This window comes from Amblyomma maculatum, unplaced genomic scaffold (genome assembly GCF_055883805.1).
Source record: "Amblyomma maculatum isolate TAMU_Amacu unplaced genomic scaffold, ASM5588380v1 scaffold_19, whole genome shotgun sequence".
Classification (NCBI taxonomy): domain Eukaryota; kingdom Metazoa; phylum Arthropoda; class Arachnida; order Ixodida; family Ixodidae; genus Amblyomma; species Amblyomma maculatum.
This window is the reverse complement of record NW_028146744.1, coordinates 7,582,106-7,591,388: the sequence shown is the minus strand read 5'-3', so window position 1 is coordinate 7,591,388 and position 9,283 is coordinate 7,582,106. Positions and strand designations below refer to the sequence as shown.

The 9,283-nt window shown below is 45.1% G+C and overlaps 1 long non-coding RNA gene across 1 annotated transcript; it reads right to left on the bottom strand.

The window, feature by feature from the left end:
* Positions 1-309: 309 nt before the first annotated feature.
* Positions 310-9,019, bottom strand: LOC146171630 (uncharacterized). The gene is made up of 3 exons (XR_014702800.1): positions 8,629-9,019; positions 5,232-5,357; positions 310-657 (listed from the first exon to the last, which is right to left on the bottom strand). It is a non-coding gene; the product is annotated as an uncharacterized LOC146171630 (long non-coding RNA).
* Between the last annotated feature and the right edge of the window lie 264 nt (positions 9,020-9,283).

The following is a 9,283-nucleotide window of genomic DNA, read 5'->3' as shown; positions in this document are numbered from 1 at the left end:
GCAGGGCCCGCTAATGGTGTAAAAATTTGCCAGTAACATTTGTGTAAAGCTCAGCAAGCATGTGCCATGGAAATTTCAGTCACATACTAGTGCTCAATGCCTTTGTCGTGAGAGTAAAGCAGACAATAGAATATGCAACAGGTTCAAGTTTCCTGTTGTCTGCTTTACTTTCACACACAAAGCACTGAACAGCAGTGTGCAATTAAAACTTCCATCAAAAAGGCACATATGCTAGCTGAGCTTTACACAAATGCACCATTCCTGAAAACATGCGAAGTGCATAGGCATACCAGCATACGAGGTTGTAAAAAAAGCATTTTTTTTTGCTTTATTGCAAAAACTGCATGCATAAATAGTCCACACTAAAAAAATATCGATGTTAATGGCATGGTAAAATGCAGGCCAACTGGAGTATTAAGAATCTACTTGAATCATTTTTTTTTTAATTATCCTTGGCCGTAACAGCTCTTCCCTTGGGGAGGTGGTGGAGGAAAAGGTATTTATTGAAACCTAATATTTCGGAATTAGCGAGGAGATGATCGAGTTCTCTGCCTCCGCAGGCCGGGATTCCAAGAGCAGTTACTATCCTGTGCATTTGCTCGATCAGCTGTTGCTGGTCTTTCAGGCCTAAGATGGAAAGAGCAGGTTGGGCTCCTCCTGCAATAGAAGGGAAAATGAAATTCAAGTTATCTGTGCTGAACTTTGATTACACATCTCGAAGGGCAACTGCCAGTTTCTCTCAATTGCTTTTTCCAGATGGCACTGTACGCATACATCTCCATTCAGAACTGTCACATACTATATAGAAAGGTCATATAACTGCAGCAAAACCCATGCAGAATAACAAGATACAAACGTAGTTTGACCAGAACCTGGCATTCAGTATGTTAATGTTTTTATGTCGTCTCTTTGAACATGCCACTCTGACCAAACATGGCATGTTATGCTTGCTGCTATGCGCCCTCAGCAATGCCCAAGACATGGAGTGCACATACAGAGAAACTAAGCATAAAGGATGCTGTATATGAATATAAAGCACAGCCAGAGCATTGCAGTATTACACAGGTACGCATTGGCGGCAGAAACCTGCATTTTGAACGGTTTAACAGGCAGATTTCTAAAGTCATTGTTCCTGCTCTGAAAAGAAGTGATCAATAATAACATCATTTAAAATTGTTACCTTTTTGTTCTGTAAGCTGCACATTTCGCTGGTTTCCATGTACCCTCTGCCGAAGACATTCCCTGGGCGTGTCAGGGGTATATCGACATCAACATCTAGGCTACAAGCGTCTAGAAAGCGTCTCCTTAGAGCAGCTGCGACGAAGTAACGTATCGGATAACATGCAAGCTGCTGCAGCAGAATAAAGATAGACATTTGACATGTGGCTAAAGCCCAATGTGGAAGCATAGCCCGCCGCAGTGATTGCGCAGTGTTCATGCTTCTACAAGAGTTAAAAGTAAAGTTATTTGTTTACCCACAACGCGATATGTGACATTACAATAGCAAGGCTTATAGTTACACAAAACACAAAAAGCTGACAACCACAAGCTCCTGATGTATTACCGGCAGCATGCTGCATGGATGTTAGTTACTGAAATATGGTTGCATAATTCTGGCAACCAGCTGTGCATGTATGTCATGGATTTCTCAACTACGCATTAACCCCGGGTAGACGCTTGGCCAGCGTCACGACGCTTTAACCCGTCGTTTGCCGGCTCCCTAATAAAGTTATACATACATACATACATACATACATACATACAACAAATTACAAAAAATAATGGTCTTTATAAATGCAGCCAGCTGTTCACAAGAAACACTGTAGCTTTTTTATGGGGAAGGTAGTGGGCGCCAAAGAAACTGCCCCTGTAAAGGCGCCTAATTTGCCCCTATGTAATATCGGGGACAAAAGTGTGTGGACTACACAAACTGCAATCAAAGCACATAACTTTCACATCGACCAGGAAACTCGGACCATACTTGTCGATGTGAAAGTTGAACGTTAGTTCTTTCATGTGTGCAAGAGAAATAAGGTCACAATTCGTTTACATCGCGATTCTAGTCCAAAATCTCCAGACATACTGTCCAGAGACTTTTGCCCCCGCAGTATAAGCCACCATTTGGGTAAGAGATTAGTAAAAGAAGTGTATAAAAGACATTAGTGCTGCTGGACAGCCATAGCTATAAAAATGGTATTGACATTGGAGTACTGCCTTAAGGCGGGGCCTAGGGCATTACAAAAGCAAGAGTTAGTGTCCGCTGGTCCTCATTTGAACGAACAAAAAGAGGGGGGGGGGGGGAAGAAATCTACCTCGACTACATGTTTTGAGTGACACCAAGCCGCAGTTAGCATTAAAGATATCACACAGTTTTGTGGAAGATTTGGGAGCGCTTTGCTGCTTTCTTACAGGATTGGACAAAAGAGCTCACCATCTTCAGAAAGGCATGTTATATAGAAATGAAAATAGTGAATTTACTGCATCTGGCCACGACAACTTGCACACGGAGAGTTCTCCAGGCCGCGGGGCCGTTTCATTAACTTCGGGACTCCGCCCACATTTCTCATCCCCAATGACAACGAACTCACACATGACTGGCTAACAAACATTTTGGCATGTCTTTCCACTTTCATAAGGTTCTTCACCCTCTCCCTAATACAAGCAATGCAAAAGGGACAACAAATTCGTTTCACAACAAACGGAATTTAGAGAATGGACCTCGAAATGATTGGCTCACTAGGTTACATGCCAAACTCTCTCCCCTAGGAAATAAAAAAAGAAAAAAAATTAGAACCCATCAAAACGGTGTCCCACGTGCGCAACCATTGCCCAAAGCTTGCACCCTTGGCGGCTCCTTTTAGAGGGCAATTATTGCAATTATTGGCGTCCGAGTCAGCACCATCGCGGACCACATCAGAAGAGCCAACCCACATCCTCCCGCTCCGCATCATACCGTCACTGTTACACACTTGCCCTTTTTCAACGCCGCCATCTCCCACCATTGTTGACATCCAGGGTTGGAATCCTCAACGAGACCCGACTCAGCGCGCCTGCACTGAATAATTGCCACTTTTATGAGCTCCCCAACAAGGAAGAGGGCCTTACACCCTTCAACCTGACAGTGTTTTTTCTTTGAACGATAAGCAGTTCTTCCAAAAGAGGTGCTCGTTTCAAAGCTGTGCTGCCTCCGGGTGATGGGTCCAGTCAGCGTACTAAGGACCCACTAAGGACCCCTTAGTTGTATACTGTTTGTAAAACTCCTTAAATAAAAATGAGCCCCCTACATGACACAGCAACGAGAACAAACTGCCTGTCCCCGCGTCTTCGAGTGCGACAGCAAAGTCCTCAGAAGAGGGGACTTCTTTCCCTCTCTGCCTACGTTTCCGTTAAGCACTGAAGCTACTGTAGCTGCCTCTCTGTGCGCGTCTCTCCACCTCCTGTCTGAGGGCAAGTGGGAGACGGCCGCAGCTGGGCATTGAACAGGTGACCCAAAAAGAGCAGACTAATAATGGTGCCTAGCATACCCACCGATCCCTTACAGAAATCATTAAAGAAATGAAAGCAACACATCAGATAACGCTACAATGTTTCTAAGTGCAAAGTCGACAACTCCAAGTCATATAAATATATGTACATCTCCGCACATTAACTAGATAGAAACAGTGCAGAGTAAACTAATAATTCAGTGCCTAGCAACACTATTAAAAGGGGATAAAGGCCACGGGGGGCTACGATTATTAGTACCGTTTTGCCTTTAAACTACAATAACATGCTTGTTGCAAGCTTAAAATCACAGATTCACACCTGTCCCACCCACAGCAATGGAACACACATCTGACTCAAGTCTGCAGAGAAAGAGCAAGCTAGACTATTACAGACGCACCCTTGGTTGTTTTTCTGGCATTTCTGAGGGTGAAGAATCTGACTTGTCAGTAGCATGTATATGAATAAGAATCCTATGACAGTAAATTCATCAGATTTTCTGGAGTGGCTTTTCTTTGCTGACCACATATGAGGTGAGCTATAGTTTATCCAACTTGCCCTAGGTTTATTCTATGAATAACAAAGCTATAGCAGGTACACAGTCGTCCACTCAGGCTGAACATGCGAGTGCGTGGCATGCACTTTTTGAGATGCCACTGCATCCATCGCAGCCGCACACCGTAGCGAAGAGGCAGACAGCGTGAAGTACCAGCCTCTAGTCCCTCTACCACCACTGGGGTCCCAAACTAGGGACCCCTTGTTTTTGTCAGGACAGGCCCCCCTCGGGGTCAGCTAGTGAGTAACCTCCTGTATTTGTATTTGATGGAAATGTTTTCCACCACCACCCACAATACGCAGCTGCGCATCATAGCAGATGTGAAGCAACAGCTCCTGGTCCTTCTACGCATAAGCCACTTTGCCTTGATGCATGCCTGCGCACCATAGTAAAGAGGCAGACGATATGACGCAGCAGCTCATGGTACCTTTACACATGAGTCCCCCCATTGTACTTCAATACGCACCATAGCAAATATACAGACTACGCCACACAGCAGCTCCTGGTCCCTCTATGCATAAGCCATTTTGCCTCAATACGCACCTGCGTACCTGAGCGAAGAGGCAGACGTGAAGCTGCAGCTCCTGGGCCCTTCATGCACAAGTCACTTAGCATCAATGCACGGCTGTGCACTGTAGTAAAGAGGCGAACGACGTTAAGCAGCAGCTCCTGGTCCCTCTACACATCAGCCATTTTGCCTCGATGCGCATCTGCACACCGTAACAAACAGCCAGATGTGACAAAGAAGCTCCTGGTTTCTCTACACATAAACCACTTTGCCTCAATGCACGTCTGCACACCGGAGCAAAGAGGCAGATGACGTGAAGCTGGAGCGGCTGGTCCCTTACGCACAAGCCACTTAGCCTTGATTCATGGCTGTGACGGATGCATTGCTATTTTGCAAACTGCATGACACACATTCCCATTCAAGCTAAGAGTGGACGACTGTGTAAACGTAAAATACTGGTTATTTACTTCAATGGACAATGACAAAAAGTAACATGGTGGACAATGTAAAAAGAATTTGCTGCATAAAGTTTGTTGAAACCAGTTCTACATCATACATGTAAATAAGCTAAAACCTTAATGTCGAAGGGATGTCCTGTGTGTTTAAAATCATCACGCTCAAACAACTTCAACACTGACAATCATGATTCAATATTAATAATATAGATAATGATACAATACTCACTTTTAGCCATACCAAAGAAATGAGAATGCAAAAAAATGTTGCTGTTTTTTCCCCGTGGATGACAGTTTTCCATGCTCAAAGTGCTGCTTCCTGTTGGCCTACGAAATTGGCTACAGCAAATGGCATCTGAAAAATTTTTGGAAGCCTCATGCTAGTCTTCAACGAGAAAAGCATTGCCATACAGAAGCAGAACACAAATACTTTTACAACACACTAAAAGCACCAACTGCGGTGCTGTTTTTAGGATGACTAGGTACAGGTTTTGCTGTAGCAAGCCAAATGTTAGCCTTCAATAAGGAAAGCATTCCCATACAGAAACAGAACACAAAAACTTTTGCAACACTAAAAGCATCAATTGCACAAATGCTTGTAAGATGACCAGGTACAGTTTCTGCTACAGCCCACATCATGTAACCAGCGGTTATCAGAAGCCTTGTATGTGAGCATGATGCCCTAGATTCAATTTATGGCTATCACTGTATTAACAAGCATGGGTTTAAAGCTACTTTAATATGATAATCTAAGAACATGGTAAGAGCTTTCAGTGCGAGACAAGCTCAGTATCATGCACTATAAGGTGCTGCATGGCACTAGTGTAGCTTTGGCATTATCTCGCTGTCAATAATGCAGTGAAGTTCTGAGGAGCCTTTGAATATGTGTAAGAACAAGGCAACAACAATTTTGTTTTCATCTCACTTTTGCTCAGCTCGGGTTTTTTTTATTATTATTATTATAGAGCCCGCGGTTTCCATGGCCTCCCAGTATGCCTGTTTTGCATAAAAGAAAGCGTTGCAGGCACCAGAGCTCACAGCCCAACTGCATCGCGGCGGCGGTATGTCAAATTCGTGCCAGAACAGCGCAGAACAAAGGGGCAAGAAAAAGACAAGTGCTGACTTTTTTTTTTCTCTCATCTCCTTGTCCGGTTGTTCTGCGCGGTTCGGTCCCACATGCATAACCAACATGCGCAAGGTGCTGTCCTGGTTTGTCAAAGCTGAAGGAGAGTACTAATCATTTAGTTTAGTAGCTACAACCGTTTCTTCTAGAAACTGTAGTTGCCGTAAAGCTCAAGAGAGAAAGATCAGCGGCTGTCCATTAAAAAAAAAAAAAAAAAAAAAAAAAAAAAAGCTCGCGACGTTTTCACCAGTGTAGGCATATCGCACGATAGGCTCGAGTGCAAAAGTTTTCTCGTATAGTTTTTACAACTCAGCACGTTGCGCATGGTACCCCTGTCACACGGGCACTTGTAAGGCCTTGAGAATTAAGGTTCTTTGCTCCAAAGGCGGTTGACGCGCAGCTACACGGCAAAGTCGTGGGCCCTTTGCGATAAAGGCCCGTAGCGGGAAAGGCGGTCGTTAGCGGCCTTCAGCTTCGTAAAGGAGCAGCCCGAACATGAACGCCACGGAGCGGAAGAAAAAAGTTGACACAAATATAATTTTTAACATTATATTTAAGCCTAATTGACGCTGACCCACATGGAGCGATTTTCCCGCGGCAAACCTTGCGAACAGCGGCCCGGCGGCCGTTCGCCGCTGACCAAGCCAGCTACTCCAAGATGTATGTACAATGGCTACTCAGTAGCTTGGAGTCGTGCGCACCGGCGATATGAAAAAACTCAAAAAGTGTGCTAAATTTTGTTGTTCCCGTAAATAATAGGTCGAATGTCAAAACTGAGTCCTTCTTGAGGATCTCTGAGCCTTACCGGGTCACTGGTATAGAAGCGACAACTTGCAAGCAAGTTTCTGCTCAAAGCTGGCTGCCGCCGTTGCAGCGCGGCTGCTGCGGCCCGCCTGCACGCTATAGCTCCGTTAAAAAGTGAAGCCGAATTTAATCATAATTTGCTTTTATTACTAGAGAATGGGACTGAGAGTTAGGCAGTTCTATGAGTAGGCCATTTACTATAGCACGAAAACAAAACAGGCCTAGCGACGACTAGGGAGCAGCGCACGGCCAGAGCACTGTTGTCGGCCGCGCTAGCGGCTTGTACCGCTTTGGTAAGGTCGCGTCATAAGGCGCTGTAAGCGTTGCGATTTTGCCTACTTTGATGATGGAGCCGAAGCGGGACCTATTTCGACGTTCCGCTCAACAACACTCGCTCAAACTCTGCTGCAAAGCGCCTACAGCAGTACGCTGTTGTTGCGGCGTCGGGCGTACTCGAAGGCTGTATGCAAGCGCTGTCGGGCGCCATTTTATACGCTGCCTATTTTATGTGTTGCTCTTGAAATGTCATTTAGTGTGGAAAGTGCGTTGTTGAAGCGGACCAGCTCGTGCGTTTTCTCACTCGCTGCCTATTTTATGTGTTGCTCTTGAAATGTCATTTAGTGTGGAAAGTGCGTTGTTGAAGCGGACCAGCTCGTGCGTTTTCTCACTCGGGCGCCGACACCGCCAGTTTTTCGCTGCATGTGGTACGGCACGGCGACGGTGCGTCAGCGTTGCGCCGCACCGCATGAAGTTCGCAGAGAAAGTTCGCTCCATGGGGTGGCCTTTTAGGCGTTAACTTTGCATTTCGATGAACTTTAAAAATCTCCGAGTGTTGATAGAAGAGTTCGAACGTTTCAGCAGCCGCATCGACATACGATGTCTCCTTGTGATTTCGCACTTAGCTTTCACGTCCTGGGTCTCGTCGCTCATGGTTGTAACGCGCACGTTGATTACGTTGATCGAACACAACCTATTAAAATTAATTCGAAATTCGCACAAGTAAAGTATGCTTCGCACGCGAGCACGGGGAACCAGGCGGGATGACGAGTGCGTGTCTACCGTGGTCAGAATGGAAAGGAAAAGAAAATCATGTCTCTAAACATCCGCTTCAAACCTTCATCAAACCTTCAGAGTCTTTTTATAACAATAAGTCGGTTACTTTTCCTAACATAAAAGGCCAGTCTTGTTCACTTATCATTTAAGGTGAAAGATATCGTCTACTTAAATTTTGGTAGCTGCTACTAGCGCCATTTCAAGCGCAGCGGTTGACAGCCGTTGATTGCCGCTCGACAGATGACGCTCACGAAGGATACCTGAATTATCATCACCATCATCTATTTCCTTTGCACTTGCCGTGTAGCTACGCTGCTTCTCCTTTTTAGTTTTGCTCCTTTAATGCAATACAGCTCCTTTGCAGTAAAGACCTTGGAGAAGTGCCGTGTGCCGTGTGCCGTGTGACTTTATCAGAGACAGAGAAGTTGCGCGGCTTACTGGCGCAGCGTCCAGTAATGCCGAGAAAGGTGGCCCTCAGACTTGAGACTGCACTTTAGTTAGTCGGCGCGGAGCCATCCTGTCAGTCTCGCCTAAAACACTCGACCGTTCGGCTGCTGTACAGAGCTGTTTCCTTACCCAAAAGCTCAGCACCATCGGTGCATCGAAAAGTTCCACTAAAGAAACAAAAGTTCAGTGAAATACTTACTTTGGAATCGGCGGGTGAACAAAGTGTGCCAGCCGCACCAAGCCACAGCAAAAACAATGCTAGCAGTGCATTACAGCCGTAGGTATTTGTAACTGCGCAGAAAATGCAGAACACGGAAACGTGAAGCCATCTTCCATGACTAGCGCTGTGATTGTCTTCAAGACACGACAGTACGTTAACGGTTCGGGTGCCGCTGATGCTTCACGCAGCGTTGCCCAAGTGGTTTCTTTTTTTTTTGTTATTATTATTATGTTTTCCCCTCTTTTCTGGTTTTCCTTTTTGACTTTCAATGGCGAATTTTAGGCTTATATGTCACACTTTCTCTGACCCTTTCTTACCAGACCTCTCGACACAATTCTCTATTGTGCTTAATCTCCCCTTTCTTTTCCTATGGCCGACGTCAACACGAGAAGCAATCAATGCACTCGGCTGTTGGTTGAGATGCAGCCTTGTACATATATGTGTAAATAAAGGTTTTTTGTTATGGAAAAAAAAAAATCCACCTGACTGGATCAGTGTGCTCGATGAACTGGCTGTCCTCAAGAAATTTTAAACCTTTCATGACAGCCGAAGTCTGGTTGTTGCGAGTTTTACCATTAATGTGGATCTTTTTTGAATTGATGTGAACTCAAAACAGGCAATAAAGAAACAAAAA